The sequence below is a fragment of the Mustelus asterias genome, chromosome 12, assembly GCF_964213995.1.
Source record: "Mustelus asterias chromosome 12, sMusAst1.hap1.1, whole genome shotgun sequence".
Classification (NCBI taxonomy): Eukaryota; Metazoa; Chordata; class Chondrichthyes; order Carcharhiniformes; family Triakidae; genus Mustelus; species Mustelus asterias.
The window spans coordinates 82,800,848-82,818,565 of NC_135812.1; the positions used below are offsets into that span (position 1 = coordinate 82,800,848).

A 17,718-nucleotide genomic window follows, 5' to 3' on the forward strand; every position below is an offset into this window, starting at 1 on the left:
GGTTTTAAACGGTCTAACATTTTCTTTGTAACTACCCAGCTAAGTACCATTGAATTGTCTGAAGTCTCTGACTCTAACACACATTCGGAAGGCAAATTATTATCTGAAAGCCCATAAATTAAGAGGGGGGAATATGCAACAAAACTGGGGTATTCTCGTACCCCAATCACTGAAGGTAAGCATGCAGGTGCAGCAGGCAGTAATGAAGGCAATGGTATGTTAGCCTTCATAATGCGAGGATTTGAGTGCAGGAGCACTGATGTCTTGATGCAATTATACAGGGCCCAGGTGAGGCCACATCTGGAATATTGTGTGCAGTTGTGGTCTCCTTGTCTGAGGAAGGATGTTCTTACTATAGAGGGAATGCAGAGAAGGTTTACCAGACTGATTCCTGAGAAATCGGGACTGACATGAGGAGAGATCGAATTGGTTAGGATTATATTCACTGGATTTCAAAAGAATGAGGGGAGATCTCATAGAGACTTATAAAATTCTAACAGGACGAGACAGGGTAAATGCAAGAAGGATGTTCCTAATGATGGGTGTGTCCAGAACCAGGGGTCACAGTCTAAGGACTTAGGGTAGAACATAGAACATAGAAAAACTACAACACAAACAGGCCCTTCGGCCCACAAGTTGTGCGGGTCATGTCCCTACCTACCGAGGCTTATATATAGGCTTACCTATAACCCTCAATCCTATTAAGTCCCATGTACTCATCCAGAAGTCTCTTAAAAGACCCTATCGAGTTTGCCTCCACCACCATTGACAGCAGCCGATTCCACTCACCCACCACCCTCTGAGTGAAAAACTTACCCCTGACATCTCCTCTGTACCTACTCCCCAGCACCTTAAAGCTGTGTCCTCTCGTAGCAGCCATTTCAGCCCTGGGAAAAAGCCTCTGAGAATCCACCCGATCTATACCTCTCAACATCTTGTACACCTCTATCAGGTCACCTCTCATCCTTCGTCTCTCCAAGGAGAAAAGACCGAGCTCCCTCAACCTATCCTCATAAGACATGCCACCCAATCCAGGCAACATCCTTGTAAATCTTCTCTGCACCCTTTCAATAATTTCTACATCCTTCCTGGAATGAGGCGACCAGAACTGAGCACAGTACTCTAAGTGGGGTCTGACGAGGGTCTTATAAAGCTGCATCATTATCTCCCGACTCCTAAACTCAATCCCTCGATTGATGAAGGCCAGCACACCATACGCCTTCTTAACCACCTCCTCTACCTGCGAGGCCGATTTAAGAGTCCTATGGACCCGGACCCCAAGGTCCTTCTGATCCTTTACACTGCTAAGAGTCTTACCCTTGATATTATACTCCTTCATCCCATTTGACCTGCCAAAATATACCACTACGCATTTATCCGGGTTGAAGTCCATCTGCCACTTCTCCGCCCAGCCTTGCATCCTAGTAGACTGGTGGACTGTTTAGGACAGAGATGAAGATGACCACTCTCCCAGGGAGTGGTCAACCTATGGAATTCACTCCCACAGAAAGTAGTTGAAGCTAAAAGAGTGAATGTTTTCATGTAGCAGCTTGATATAGCTCTTGGGGCAAAGCGGATCAAAGGATATGGGGGAAGGCAGGATCCGGCTATCGTGTTGAATGATCAGCCATGATCGTAATGAATGGTGGAGCAGGCTCGGAGGGCCGAATGGCCTCCTCCTACTCCTATTTTCTATGTTTTCTTTCTTTCTATGTCCCAGGGAGCAGGGAGGTTGCCCATCAGAAGTTGAAACTTCCTGATGTCATGACAATGGATCATAGCCATGAATTACTTATGGACATATTGAAATTTTAAGTAAGGACATGTGTTTTTTTAAAAAAGGACATACAAACAAAATCTGGCTGAGACTGAAAAGTAACCACGTGCTGAAATTCCTGTGTGGATTACACTTGACCAACTTGTTCAGAGAAATGGAATATTGCATGTTTTTCAGACAGAGACACTTCAAAGAAGGGATGCAATACGAAAACTGAACTATAATCTCCTGTTGAGACAATAGATACTGATTACCATCTCAGCAGAAACTATCTCCTGTGAGTCATTTCCAAGACTATGGAAATGATATGAGTTGAAAGAAAGCCAAGACATGTTTGTGTTTTTTCCCTTCCAGGGACACACAAAAAAAAGGGCTAAAGACCACCTGCAACCCTGGTCTTGGTGTGCTAGTCTGCTGTTCTAGTTCTACTGTGCTAGTGTGTGCTGTGAATGTCACAGCTGAACCAAACCCATCAGCAATCCTGCACTTGCAGGAAAAATAGTATCTTTCTCTCTGATTGCTGGCAGCAAGTCGTAAATTGAAAAGGAAACAGGACATCTCCTTTCAGCTAACCAAGAGTGGAATTTTCCCAAGTAATGGCTAAAAGTGCCATTTTAACTGAGAAAATCTGTGTGATTCACACCAACATGTCTGGCTCGAATCAGATCACATTCTTTCCACACTCAGTCATTTTTTAGGAGAGGGCAGGGCCTAAACACATCAGCAAGCCTGGACTCACAGAGATCGGATGCTGTTTTTAAAGGGTTCCCCGATCTCAAAGTGAAATTAAAGCCCCCCCTTTCACCCTTCATTGGAGCCCTCCTAGAGGGTCCCCCTCCCCTTCTCACACCCACCCCCTCCACCCCCCCCCCCCCCCCCCCCCCCCCCGGCACCCTGGCAGTTTTCATCTGTCTGCCCACCTGGCACTGTCCATCTGGCACTGCTCCGGTGCCGAGAGGCACTGCCAGCCATGTCCCCAACCACCCGGGGGCTTCATTGGTCTCTGAGCCCCTCCCAGACGTGGCTATCATGCCTGGTCTCCATTTGTGGAGATTAGTAGTGATTCTCACTGGGTTCCAGCTACGCCCGAGAATTGGGCAATCCAGTGAGCAGGGAGAATCCGACTTAAAATAGACTAAGCGCATTTGAATGCTTATTTGAATATACTAATCTTGTTCCTGCCCTTACTGGCTGGGAGAATCCCAATGGGAATTTGTGTTGGCGCTAAACGCTTTAGGCTCCATGCCTGTGATTCCTTGACCCTGCACTGTCCCAGTGTGATCTATACTGGGCACGATGTGGCGGACAATCGCGACCCAACTCAGTTGCTCAACGGCTGAAGTCAGCACTACTGGGATCACCCAACTTAAGGCCTCAATATTTAACCACCTACTCCTCACGGACAAGCCAAAGACTGATTCTCGGCCTTTTGGCTAAGATCAAGTGTAGTATCGACATGCTGTGCTTGGTTGAAGTCATTAGGTTACATTTAAGCTTCATTTGAAGCAATTTTTAAAAGCGGCATCTCGGCCTTTTGGCTAAGATGCAAGTGAGATCAAGCCTTGGAGGAGGATGCAATGCCTATTCCAATCAGCTAGGATCATGTAGATCAAGCCCAAGACAGGAGGTGAGAGCCCTGTCTTGTCAGCTTGGATCGGGAATGTCTCAACTTGTTGAGACTCTGAATTGGACTTGATTTGATTGAATTGGAATTTTAAAAAGCCAAAGACTGATTCTTACATCTTTTTAGACTCATTCTCATTTCTAATCTGTGTGTTATGTGTGTGATGCGCGATATAACTCACGAGGCTAGAGGTACTCGGGGAAATAAAGGCTTTTATTGACTACAACAATAGAGCTACCATATATAATACACGATCCCAGACTAAAGGGTCCCAGACAGAGCAGTGACCTTTATAGCTCTCCCAGGAGGCGGAGCCCGACTGGGATGTACCATAAGAACTATATTACAGGTAGAACAGCCCAACCCTAACCCCAACAGTAATATGTAGAACAGCCCAACCCTAACCCCAACAATAACATATACACAGACTCATAGTACTGGCCAGACCCTGGCTCAGCACTACCTGGTGGGAACCAACAATGGTTCACCACAGTGTGTAGCATTTTATTATTTTCTTCTCACATTTTAGTAACTAATAAACTTTTCTTTAACTCAAGAAAGCCTGGTTAAACTGGCTCCACTTAGAGCATTTACATTTGGTTTTGGACTGGAGAAATGTATCCATAAAGGAAGGGGTCCCTTTTAAAGTAACTGATGCGCTATCAATAAGGCGAAAGACTACCTGTGTGCCAATACAAGTGTAGGCTTTTATTCACGACAGAATCAGGAGCAAATCCCAACAAATAACCAACCTGGACTGAACAAGGGGGAGGAGACAGCCACCTTTATACTAGGTGCCGAGGGGAGGAACCAAAACTGGGAGGGGATGTCAAACACACAACGGTGGTCCATATAGGACAAAGGCACAACTGAGGTCCACCACATTCACCCCTTCCTTTTAAAAAAACAACACGGGGTGAAGCGGAAACAATATCACAAGTCCAGACGAACTGGTGGCTTGATCCGCCGTCGCGATCGTCGTAGTGCAGGTCGCAGAGTTGTCTGAGCAGGGAGCGATGTCGGCCCAGGCTCCATACAGTGAGCGTCGAGAGAAGGCGCCAAGTGGTGTGAAGCAGACCGATCCGTCGACCCGTCCAGTCATCGGGTACTGTGTGGCGACGGCTCCGGCGACTCAAGCGAACTGTATATAGGGGCGAGAGGAGTGAGCTGTGGCCCTGGTGGCGCATGGAGAACGGTGGGAACCGGAGCTGGGAGGTGGGGGGCCGCAACAGGCTCTGGGCGCACTACGTTGGAGACAGTGGTTAGCACTACTGCCTCACAGTGCCAGGGACCTGGGTTCGATTCCCAGCTTAGGTCACTGTCTATGTGGAATTTGCACATTCTCCCCGTGTCTGCATGGATTTCCTCTGGGTGTTCCGGTTTCCTCCCGCAGTCCAAAGATGTGCAGGTTAGGTGGATTGGCCACACTAAATTGCCCCTTAAGTGTCAGTGGGACTGGCTAGGTTAAGTGCGTGGGTTTATGGGGATAGGGCCTGAGTAGGATTGCGGTTGGTGCAGACTTGATGGGCTGAATGGCCTGCTTCTGCGCTATAGGATTTTATGATTCTATGAGGGTTGAATAAAGAACCAGTTCATTCCTCATCACCTGGGAACATAAGAAATTGGGGAGTTCACCCAAGGACTAGTCATAACACTGGCAATTCCCACATAGTTCTGTTCAGGATTTCCACAGGAGCCTGGCGCACATCTTCAGTTGTATGTCCAGTCTCTGACAATCCGGAGACTTGGAGATCTGGCCCTCCTTTTCAAACCCAGATCTCAGAAGGGATACAGTTGCTGTTATCTCCACATTCATTTGATTTTCAAATTGCAGCTGTAAAAAAGATAATATCGATTGGAATGCTGCCCTACATTTCTTCCCAGGTATGATTATTCCTCAGTTTTATTTGGTGTCAGCAAATGTAAAGATAACATTAGATAAGTTTCAAAGTCTGTAATGTTGTGTATGCATAAAGCTGGCAGATCAATCTTTCTACCCTGGTCATTCAGTTGTTGGAAGATGGCCATTTAAATTTACTATATTGCACAATGATTTCATACTGCTGCCTTTTCTTTCCTCTTGTGAATTTTCATCAAGACTTGAAAGAAGTAAGGACAAATTGACCCTAATGTCAGGGGGATTATCAGGGTAAATATGTGGGGTTACGGGAATAAGACCTGGGTGGAATTGTGGTCTGTGCAGACTCGATGGGCCAAATGGCCTCTGTCTGCACTGTAGGGATTCTATCATTCTATGAAAAAAATTCCAGTTAACCTCTGATCTGAATCTTTAGAATGCTTTAGCTATTTCATAATTTCCCAGTGAGACTAGAACTTTGATTGTGTCTAGTCATGCTCAACTATTACAATGAAAAATATTATATCTCAATGGTGGTTTCTGGCTTATTAGTTGTAAGCTGGAAATTCAGTGCACATACCGGAATTGTCTCATCACATTTGGTGTTAATAGCAAAATTCATGGATTATTTTCCAGTAGTCATCACTTAGCTGAGACCATTGGGACTGCCGTTTTAATCTGATTTGTGAATGAGTCATTAATATTTAACGTACAGCCTGATGGGACTCAATGCCATTAATGAGTGAATGTTTGGCACTTAGTCTGACACTTGTGTCAACTGCGTTCATTAATTGAGATTTTAATCGCCTGACCTCTTTGATATGACCTACATTGTTTTAAAAACTAGTATCTCTGTCGGAAAATGGAAATATTTTGATTTAGACAAAGCTGGTGAGACACGGGAGAATAGCGTTCCCTTGTATGGCAGCCTTCACTTTCACTTATAAAGAAACTGCATCAGACTGCAAGCTCAAGGTATATTGATTCATAAACTGAAAGGCCAAAGGTGGCTACAGACATTTTATGTGAACACAAACAATAAATAATACCTTATCTGGTATAAAATGAGAGGTTCCCTTCTTATGCAAGAGCAGATTTGCACATATAATTTGCATTCTTTTCCTGTACAGCCAACATTAACTTCATACTTGCAACAACAGCAAATATAACACCTTTATTGGAATAAAATATTCCAAGAAACTTCAAAGAGGTGTTATCAAACAAAAGTTGACACCAAGTAGCGGAAGGAGATATTAGGCAGATGATCAAAAGCTTGGTTAAAAGAAGTATTAAGGAGTTTCATAAATGAGGAAAGCGATGTATTAAGATAAAAGGGTTTAGGCAAGAGATTCCAGAGCTTGGAGCCTTGGTGGTGGAAGGATTCAAATCAGGAGTGCTCAAGGCCAACATTGGAAGAGTGCAGATATTTTAGGAGGGTTATTAGTGCTGGAGGAGATTAGAAATGTGGAGAGGTAAATTCATGGAGGAATTTAGAAACAAGGATGAAAATGTTAAAAGCGATGCTTTGCTTATCCAGGAGCCATTGTAGATCAGTAAGCCCAGGACTTGATGCGAGTTAGGTCATAGATGCAAAATTATGGATAATCTCAGCTTTACAGAGGGTAAAATGGGAGGAGGCTAACCAGAAGTGCATTGGAGTAGTCAAGTCTAGCGGTAACAAAAGCATGAATGAAGGCTTCAGTTGCAGTGAGCTGAGGCAGGATGGGGTCAGGTGACATTGTGGAGATGGAAATAATAATGTAACAGTGAAGGCACAAATCTGCTCATCTCACGGTCAAATGTGACAAGAAGATTACAAACAGTCTGATTCAACATCAGACAACTCCCAAGGAGAGGGACAAATTCATCAGCAAGAGAACTAAACTCATAATAGGGACCCAAATTAACAAAGCACCAAGATTTACAATTTGTGTTTGTTTATCATAACATTATTCTTCAAATAATTATTCAGAGCTTTTTTCTAGTTATAGTTTCCAGGGAAATGGATGGAGTCGGTTGCTAGGGGACAGGGTTTGTGGTGTGGAGTGTAGACAATGGTTTTGGCCTTCTCAATATTTAGTTAGAGCTAACTTTTGCTCATCCAGTATTAGTTATGGGATAAACAGTCCAGCAATGTAAAGACATTAGAGGCATTAAGAGAACATAAGAACATAAGAAATAGGAGCAGGAGTAGGCCATCTAGACCCTCGAGCCTGCCCCGCCATTCAATAAGATCATGGCTGATTTGAAGTGGATCAGTTCCACTTACCCGCCTGATCCCTCTCACCCCTAATTCCCTTACCGATCAGGAATCCATCTATCCGTGATTTAAACATATTCAACGAGGTAGCCTCCACCACTTCAGTGGGCAGAGAATTCCAGAGATTCACCACCCTCTGAGAGAAGAAGTTCCTCCTCAACTCTGTCCTAAACTGACCCCCCTTTATTTTGAGGCTGTGCCCTCTAGTTCTAGCTTCCTTTCTAAGTGGAAAGAATCTCTCCATCTCTACCCTATCCAGCCCCTTCATTATCTTATAGGTCTCTATAAGATCCCCCCTCAGCCTTCTAAATTCCAACGAGTACAAACCCAATCTGCTCAGTCTCTCCTCATAATCAACGCCCCTCATCTCTGGTATGAACCTGGTGAACCTTCCCTGCACTCCCTCCAAGGCCAATATATCCTTCCGCAAATAAGGGGACCAATACTGCACACAGTATTCCAGCTGCGGCCTCACCAATGCCCTGTACAGATGCAGCAAGACATCTCTGCTTTTATATTCTATCCCCCTTGCGATATAGGCCAACATCCCATTTGCCTTCTTGATCACCTGTTGCACCTGCAGACTGGGTTTTTGCGTCACATGCACAAGGACCCCCAGGTCCCTCTGCACAGTAGCATGTTGCAATTTTTTTCCATTTAGATATTAATCCAATTTGCTATTATTTCCTCCAAAGTGAATAACCTCGCATTTGTCAACGCTATACTTCATCTGCCAGATCCTCGCCCACTCACTCAGCCTGTCCAAATCTCTCTGCAGACCTTCTACGCCCTCCACATGATTCACTTTTCCACTTATCTTTGTGTCGTCTGCAAACTTTGTTACCCTACACTCAGTCCCCTCCTCCAGATCGTCTATATAAATGGTGAGGTTGAGTTCGGTATCATCAGCTTCCTTGTTTAGATGGTATCGCCAAGGGACAATATGTAGATGAGAAGTAGGAGAGGCTCAAAGATAGATCCTTGGGGAACTCCAGAGATAGTGTTACAGGAGTAGGAAGGGAAGCCATTGCAGGTGATTCTCTGGCTATGACTGAATAGATAAGAATTGAGGTAAGGTAAGGCAGTCCTACCATGTTGGATGATGGAGAGATGTTGGAGAAGGATGGTGTAACCAACTGTGTTGAAGGCAGCAGACAAATTGATAAGGACAAAGTAGGAAAGCATACCTTTGTCACAGTCACATAGGATGGCATTAATGACTTTGTGATTGAGTAGATCAATAGTTGCAGAAGTGTTGTGGTAAGTGGAGGGCCAAAGGCTAAATGTTCAGGATTTTGCAATTGCAATCATAAGTGAGATATTTTCCATGAGTGGACATGGAAAGAAGTAAAGTTGGAAGCAGGGACAAGGTGGGAGGGATATGGATGAAGACCAATACAAGGAAGTAATCAGATGTTGCCTTATTTGTGATTGAAATAATAGGGGTAACCAGGTGAAGAGTGTTGGCTTGAATGTGTGTTGGGGAGTTTATATACAGGGAGAGATTATGGGACGATGTGCGTGCGGCAGTTAACTGAGGAGAAAGAGCAAGATGAGTTCAAATCATTAAAGATGAGGCATTACTTGGCCCAGCAGTTGAATATTTCTTGGCGAGAACATTCTCATGGTACTTGGGTGGGCAGTAAAAAAGGAGGATAAAGTAAAGTTTATTTATTAGTCACAATTAAAGCCTACATTAACACCAATGGAGTTACTATGAAATTCTCCTAGTCGCCACGGTCCGGCGCCTGTTTGGGTCAATGCACCTAACCAGCACATCTTTCAGAACGTGGGAGGAAACCAGAGCACCCGGAGGAAACCCACGCAGACAACGTGCAAACTCCATACAGACAATGACCCAAGCCAGGAATCGAACCCAGGTCCCTGGCACTGTGAGGCAGCAGTGCTAACCACTGTGCTACTGTGTTGTATTTTAAATAAGGTGAGAGGATTTGGGCAAGATGTGATGCTGAAAGAAGAAGATCCTCAAAGAGTAGTGGGGGGGGGGTTGTTTAGGTCAGACCAAGATGTTATTTTTGATAAGGTATGGATGAGGCAAATTCTGGAGGCTATAGATAGGCATGGAGGCTTCATTAAGGGGAATAGTGTCATCAGCACTCAGGCAGGTTTCTGTCAAGGCCATGATGCCAATGCCTCCTCATGATGCAATTTCCCGCAATAAACTCATGGATGGCAAGGACTGTATTGGCAAGTGAGTTGACATTCCAGAGGGAGATGAAGACTGATTGGTTGATGCTAATTGCTTGTAATCGAATTTGAAAACTATAATTGCTTATGTATCTCAGAATACGTCACTCTGGCTAGCTACCGAGATGTGTGCTGTAGCTTTCCAGTGTCCTTGCTATAGCTTGCATTAAAACAGCTGTTAAAGAGAACTCATGACTTGGTTTGGTTACTTGAAGAGTAAAGTTGAGACCAATTAAAAGGCTGACATCAAAGCCTGTAACACAGAGAGAGACATGGTGAGAATTGATCCAGTGTCCACCATGTCATCATTGGGAGGGTTGAGTGCGATGGGAAGGAAGTAGGAAAAATCAGCTCCAAGCAGGTGTGGTTGGTGAGAAAGTGCGGTGGGGCAATTAGGGTTTCCCCCCTATAAGGAGGCAGTGCCTAAGGGATCCCATTGGAGGATGCCATGGGAGGTACAAAGGGAATCTGTAGGCTTATCCAAAAGGGAGTCATGCCTGAGATCCAGGCAGGAGAGAAGCAGCAGGAATGTTTGTTCTCCCTGTTACATGAATTTGTTCACTTTGCAAACCCTTCAAACACAAAGTAAAAGCATTTTGCTCTTTCAAAGGAGTCTTATCTCTATAGGAGCCACAATGTTAATCCCATAAAATGAACATAATCCAATTTTGTTTCTTATATTCTTCTATCATCAATCGCCCCCTGTAGAAACTACTGGTCCTGTTGGATTAAAATATGAGCTATTTCTCTGCTGTTAGCCTTTATTTATATCTGAGTAAGCTATAATTCAGATGCTATTAATATGTCATTTTAACCAGAACTGTGACATTATCACTGCCAGCACATTGGGCTAGCAGACAGCAGCATTTTGTATTCCTTATTTCATAACGTCTTCTATATAAATTTCATAACGTTGTTTATCTCCTTTGATCTCGAGATGATGAAAGTGCTTCTTTTTTTTGGGCATCAGACAATCGAACGTAGCTACAGTGAGGGTATTTCCATTGTTAGGTCACGCCACACGTCTAACACTGAGGTTTAGTTCCTCCACAGGCAGCTTCTAATGTGATGAATGCATTCACAGTTCATCAGATAGATTGTTGCCTTTGAGTATCTATCTGCTTTTGCAAACTGCCAGTGACAGCGCCTTGAGTCAGACAATTACTAATCAAACAAAAAGCATATTATACACTTTACAGAACTGGGCAATAAGACTGACATATTTCAAAAGTGAAAACAATGCTTTAATTTCTCATTAGCTTTTGCATTTCTATCAAAGCAACCCTTCTTTGTTTACTTTGAAAATATCTAATCTACCTCCTTCTACAATCTATTTATATCAATCGCAACGTGTAATGAGATTTCTGATCAAGCGTCAAATAAGCTCGGGGCTGGCACCGTCACATTGGATTTATTCACTCTGATAACTTTGTGTAATAGTTTTAATTATTTAATGGGTTTCAGTATTAGAATTTTGGATTCAGTAGAGAACAATTTTGATTATTACCTCTTAATCACCCATTTTGGATGGTGTTAATTTAGTGCAGGGTCTCCCAGACCTTTCCAGTCCCAGAACCCCTTGTGACCTCCCAAGAGAATTGAGGAACCCCAAACATTCTTATCATGTTGAAGACATGGGGCGGAATTTTCTGGTCGCCCTCGCCCCAAGACTGGAAAATTCTGCCCAAGGTCAACGGACCTTTGCATGGACTACCCCCGCCTCCTACAATTCCTGTGGCAGGCGGGATGAGGTAAGTGTGAATGCAGAAAACAAATGCCTACAAGTCTTTTCTAGCTATATTTATGCATATATTACCAATGAGACATTATTTTCTTCGACAAAGTACTGAAGCCTGACCTCCTCCTTGTCGTCTTTAATGGGAAGAGCGATGCTGCCTCTTTTGTTCACAGATTCATTTGATATCTGGGGTGAAGTTGAAGAACTGGACTCCCATATCGCGTCTGATGTTCAGTCTGCTCCCAGCTCTTGGACAATTTGCTTGCATGTTTTTTGCAATGTCTGAGCGTTGCTGTTGTGTGCTCATTTTTTGGGAGGGTTTTGAAACTTTGCTATTGCACATGTTTTTTTTCCTGAGATTTGACACGTTGTTCCCTATGCTTCCTGGAATCCCTGGAGTCCTCCTCAAAACCTCGATTTAGTGAATGAAGTTTGATCTCTCACCTAGATTGAAAAGTTATTGAAATCAAGAAGAGTGCAAAGACATTGTTAAGGACCAGACCAGAAACTCCAAGTTATGTTATGAAATTAGCCTAGACCTCAACTTTTGATTTTGGCATTAGGAGGAGCATAAGGTGATTCACTCCAAGTGACCCACTAGAAAGCTTTTTATCAAAACAAACTTTATTTAAATTCAGTTAAAATATGACAATAAGAATTAACACAACTTTTACCAATTAAAATAGTTAAACATGACAAAGTGCAATTCTTAACAGCTAGCTATCTCTATTGTTCCAATTTAGCAGTTAACCTGACAGACAATCCCTTCTTTATAACCAGATAGTACAGAAGTCAAAGATGCTTATGTAGGTACTAGATTTCCAGCCTTTTGATGCTTCTAGAGAGTGATCCAGATGAACACCTGTCTTCTAATTCTCATGCAGCAACTTCTAGAGAACGTTCCACTCCCAGAACAGTAGAATCTCAGAGAAGAAGACTCATTTCTAGGCAGATTCCAGTCTCCACTTCAGACAGGGCACGAGATGCAGAAAAAGCAACTTCTCCCTAAAAATCCCAAAGCAGACTGCCGTGAGTTCTCTGTGAAAGCCTAGCTGTACCTAGTCATATGACTTTATCTGTCAATCAAGCCAATCGAGCCCCACTCTGCAATATCCCAGGGGAAAACACAAAACAACAGAATCCACTTTCCGACACTCGGTTATGGCCCAATGTTTAGAGTGATAGAATCTTAAGCTGTTTTTTACACATTGGCTTGCAATTCCCTAGCTCCCCAATAATGTGCTGGTGAATCCCTCTGAGGTACCCAGGTATGAGCTTGCACGACAATTGTACAGAGGCACTAACTTCGCTGGATAATTGCGCTATGCTTGGAACCGTCCCACAAAGCGATTTCAGTTGCTAACTTTGAATGGTTCTGCCAGTGTTACATTAATAGTTTGTTACACCAATAGTTATTCTGAAAGAGTTAGAAGAAAGAAAAACTTCTAACTTCAGGGTAACTATTTTAAATATCCAGATCAAGCCCTGCACAGCACAACCCCCACACTCCTGACCCCCCACCCCCCCAGGGTATCCCCCATCCCCCACAATACCCCCTCTTGGGATTTTCCCCCACCCCGTATCATTAGCAAACTCATCGTTTGTACGTTAAATTTTGTTCTCTACGCTGTACAGATTATCCTTAGCAGAGCCTAATTCCTCCAAAATTCCTTTAACCTCACATTTTTTAATTTTAGGAACATAGGAGCATGAATAGGCCATTCGGCCCATCAAGACTGTTCCACCATTCAACACAATCACGGCTGATCATCCACTTCAAAGCCTTTTCCCCCACACACTATCACTATACACTTTATGCAATTTTAGAAATATGCCACTCTCTACTTTTAACACACTCAATGATGGAGCTTCCTCTGAGGTAGAAAATTCCAAAGATTCACAACCCTCTGAGTAAAAGAAAATTCTCATCTTGGTCCAAAGTGGCTTCCCCCTTGTATTGAAATTGTGTCCCTTTGTTCTAGATCTCCAACCAACAGAAACATCTTACCTGCATCTATCCAATCAATTCATTGAAGCATTTTATAAGTTTCAATGAGGTCACCACAAAATCATAGAACCATAGAATCCCTACAATGCAGAAGGAGGCCATTCAGCCCATTGAGTCTGCATCGACTCCAAGAAATCACATGATTTCAGTTAAATGACCAGCAAGACACCTGAGGAGCTAAAAGTCATTGTTTATTTGAATTTAGAGAAAAAACTGTTGTTGCTAGGCTGTGGGTTATTGCTGGTTGGCTGAAAAACATCTACCCCAGGAGAAGTCTGGCTGAGCATGTGTCTTTTGAACTGTGTGTGTGTCTTGGGAGAAAACTGTGATCAGAGGTTCTCCTCTCTGTCTCTCTCCACCCCTCTCTCTTTCTTTCTCTCTTTCTCTCTCTCTCCCTATATTGCCTGCAGTTCAGAGTTCCCCTTTGACCAGAAAATTATCATCTCGCATGAACTCTTCTGTATCAGAAGCCTGCGAAGCTGCAATAAGCAAGAGTTCATACACTCAATGCTTCACAGAAGCTCCTTTGGAAAGGACTTCCAGATAACTACTGTGACCAGTGCTGCATCTTTGCATGCAGGAACCAAGTTGACAGCATCAAGATCTTTTTGAACTTTATCTATTTATAAAATGTTCTCTTTTGCCAACCTCTGCAGAGACCTTATTTGTCTTGTCCTTTTGTTTTGCGTACGTGTGTGTTGGGATTTTAAAATGGGTAAATTGTACTGATTGCAAGTTGTGTGTTAACCAATTTTTAAACTTGTTTTAAAAATAAAGTTCTATTTCATAATAAATCAATTATTTGAGTTTATTGGAAGAAGCCTGGTTAAAGTCTCTTTTTTTCTGGGTTTAGCACTAATGAAAATAAACAGTTGGTCATTTTGGTGAGTGAATTAAACATTTACACTTATGTTGTGACCTGTGGAGTAGTGAGGCGAGAGAATCTGTGCATTCCTCCCATTCTGGTTATAACATCTTTTAGTAATGTTGTTTGGTATCTCACTGAAAGATCTGGAGGTTATATGCTTGAACATAAACTGTTTGTTGTTAACACATAGAACATAGAACATTACAGCGCAGTACAGGCCCTTCGGCGCTCGATGTTGCGCCGACCAGTGGTACCAATCTAAAGCGCCTCTAATCTACACTATTCCAATATCATCCATGTGTTTATCCAATAACCACTTGAACACTCTCAACGTTGACGAGTCTACCACTGCTGCAGGCAGGGCATTCCACGCCCTTACTACTCTCTGAGTAAAGAACCTACCTCTAACATCTGTCCTATATCTCTCACCCCTCAATTTAAAGCTATGTCCCCTCGTGCTAGCCAACACCATCCGAGGAAAAAGGCTCGCACTATCCACCCTATCTAATCCTCTGATCATCTTGTATGCCTCTATTAAGTCACCTCTTAACCTTCTTCTCTCTAACGAAAACAACCTCAAGCCCCTCAGCCTTTCCTCATACGATTTTCCCACCATACCAGGCAACATCCTGGTAAATCTTCTCTGCACCCTTTCCAACACTTCCACATCTTTCCTATAATACGGCGACCAGAACTGTATGCAATACTCCAAATGCGGCTGCACCAGAGTTTTGTACAGTTGCAGCATGACCTCCTGGCTCCGAAACTCAATCCCTCTACCAATAAAAGCTAACACACCGTACGCCTTCTTAACAACCCTATCAACCTGGGTGCCAACTTTCAGGGATCTATGCACATGGACACCCAGATCCCTCTGTTCATCCACACTACCAAGTATCTTACCATTAGCCCAGTACTCTGTATTCGTGTTACTCCTTCCAAAGTGAATCACCTCACACTTTTCCGCATTAAACTCCATTTGCCACCTCTCAGCCCAGCTCTGCAGTTTATCTATGTCCCTCTGTAACCTGCCACTTCCCTCCGCACTGTCTACAACTCCACCGACTTTAGTGTCATCCGCAAATTTACTAATCCATCCTTCCACGCCCTCATCCAAGTCATGAATAAAAATGACAAACAGCAGTGGCCCCAAAACAGATCCTTGCGGTACACCACTAGTACCTGAACTCCAGGATGAATATTTCCCATCAACCACCACCCTTTGTTTTCTTACAGCTAGCCAATTCCTGATCCAAACCACTAAATCACCCTCAATCCCATGTGTCCGTATTTTCTGCAAAAGCTTACCATGGGGAACCTTATCAAACGCTTTGCTGAAATCCATATACACCACATCAACCGCTTTACCCTCATCCACCTCTTTGGTCACCTTCTCGAAGAACTCAATAAGGTTTGTGAGGCACGACCTACCCTTCACAAAACCGTGCTGACTATCCCTAATCAAATTATTCCTTTCCAGGTGATTATAAATCCAATAATAGGGCCTGATTTTACCATTTTGAGTCTAAGGGCCCGATTTTACCAAAACTTAGCGCCCGTTTTTGGGCGTGAAATTGCGGTAAAGTTGGGCTTCGGGCCTATACCGCGATCTGCACCCGATTCCGAGCAGATCGTGGCTTTACCGACACCGGATTCGGGCGCGGGCCAGGCCCGCGCCCGAATCGGGCGGCCCGACTATTTAAATGCATGAGCATGCATTTAAGTCGACTTAATGAACTGCGTGCCCAACCCTACCGCCAAATCCCACTTTACCGTCTTCCGGTCCATTCCGAATCTGCGCTTTTAGCGACCTGCAGAATAAAAGTCCGAAGCGGATTTCTATTCTGCAGGGGAACCTCCGAAGCCCTCTCTGCCCTTGTGAAGTCACCATCCTTCTCGACCATCCTTTGCAGACTCCCCCGCTAACCACCGACCCCCCCAGCATCAGACCCATTTGGGAGGCAGGCCCCTCCGACAGACCCCCCCCGGGATCAGACCCCCCTGGGAGGCAGGCCCCCCTCGGCAGAGCACACCCCCAACCTACCTCGATCGCTGGTCTCCCTCCACCATCCTTCCGTTAGCAAGATAAGCTGTATGTTCCTCAGCTAGATCCACTTTGGTCAACACAAAGATGGTCCTGCCTTGTGGGTCCATCTGGCTCACCAAGTCAGTTACAATACTGCGTACAGCATCAACTGAACCACCTTCGATATAAAGGATAATGAATGGTACTGGTTGATCTTCCTGGTGCTATCAGTACTGTAACACCAGGAATGGCTGCCGACACCAAGGATATCATTTTTAGCATAAGCAAGGCTTACATGCAGAACCCTAACGCCATTATCCTTTGTATCCAAGATGGTTCAGTAGATGCTGAACGCAGTATTGTAACTGACTTGGTGAGCCAGATGGACCCATCACACCCCCTCTCCTCCTACCCCCCCCTGCCCCCAGATGATCTGGGTCCCGCCCCCTCTCCTCCTCCCACCCTCCCCCCAGATGATCTGGGTCAGAGAGCCGCTCTCTCTGCTTTTTTCTTCCCGCCCGGGCGCGCTGCTTCAGATTTTTTTCCGAACTGCGCATGCGCAGTACAGAGCTCCGATCATTCCGGCAGCGCTAAGCCCCGCCCACAGCGCGAATCGGACCGGAGCCGGGCAAAACGCGTAGGGCGCGCTGGAAGGGGATTCCCAGGTGCGGATCTATTTGACGCTCAGATTCGGCGCTTAGACTCAAAATGGTAAAATCTGGCCCTAAGTGCTGAACTGGGCGTCAAATGATCCGAGCTGCGCCCATACGCGTTTTGCCAGCTCCAGTCCGATTCGTGCTGTGGGCGGGGCTGAGCGCTGCCGGACTGATCGGAGGTCTGAACTGTGCATGTGCAGTTCGAAAAAAAATCTGAAGCAGCGTGCCCGGTGGGAAAGAAAAAAGCAGAGAGAGCGGCTCTCTGACCCAGATCAACCAAGGGGGCGGGGGGGGGGGGGGGGGGGGGGGGGGGGGGGAAGGAGGAGAGGGCCGGGACCCAGATCACCCTCTGGGGGGTGTGGGGCGGGAGGAGGAGAGAGGGGGACCAGATCACCCTCGGGGGGTGGGGTGGGAGGAGGAGAGGGGGTGTGGTGGGTCATCTGGCTCACCAAGTCAGTTACAATACTGCGTTCAGCATCTACTGAACCATCTTGGATACAAAGGATAATGGCATTAGGGTTCTGCATGTAAGCCTTGCTTATGCTAAAAATTATATCCTTGGTGTCGGCAGCCATTCCTGATGTTACAGTACTGATAGCACCAGGAAGATCGACCAGTACCATTCATTATCCTTTTGTATCCAAGATGGGGTTCAGTAGATGCTGCACGCAGTATTGTAACTGACTTGGTGAGCC

The 17,718-nt window shown here is 44.8% G+C and overlaps 1 protein-coding gene and 1 pseudogene across 1 annotated transcript in view; one reads left to right on the forward strand and one right to left on the reverse strand.

Annotated features, from left to right (window-relative positions):
- Nucleotides 1-17,718, reverse strand: part of LOC144502045 (ectonucleotide pyrophosphatase/phosphodiesterase family member 7-like) — a 164,552-nt gene that overhangs the window by 30,194 nt on the left and 116,640 nt on the right. The gene's annotated exons all lie outside the window — the stretch shown is intronic.
- LOC144502128 (U2 spliceosomal RNA) lies at nt 3,191-3,341 on the forward strand (annotated as a pseudogene).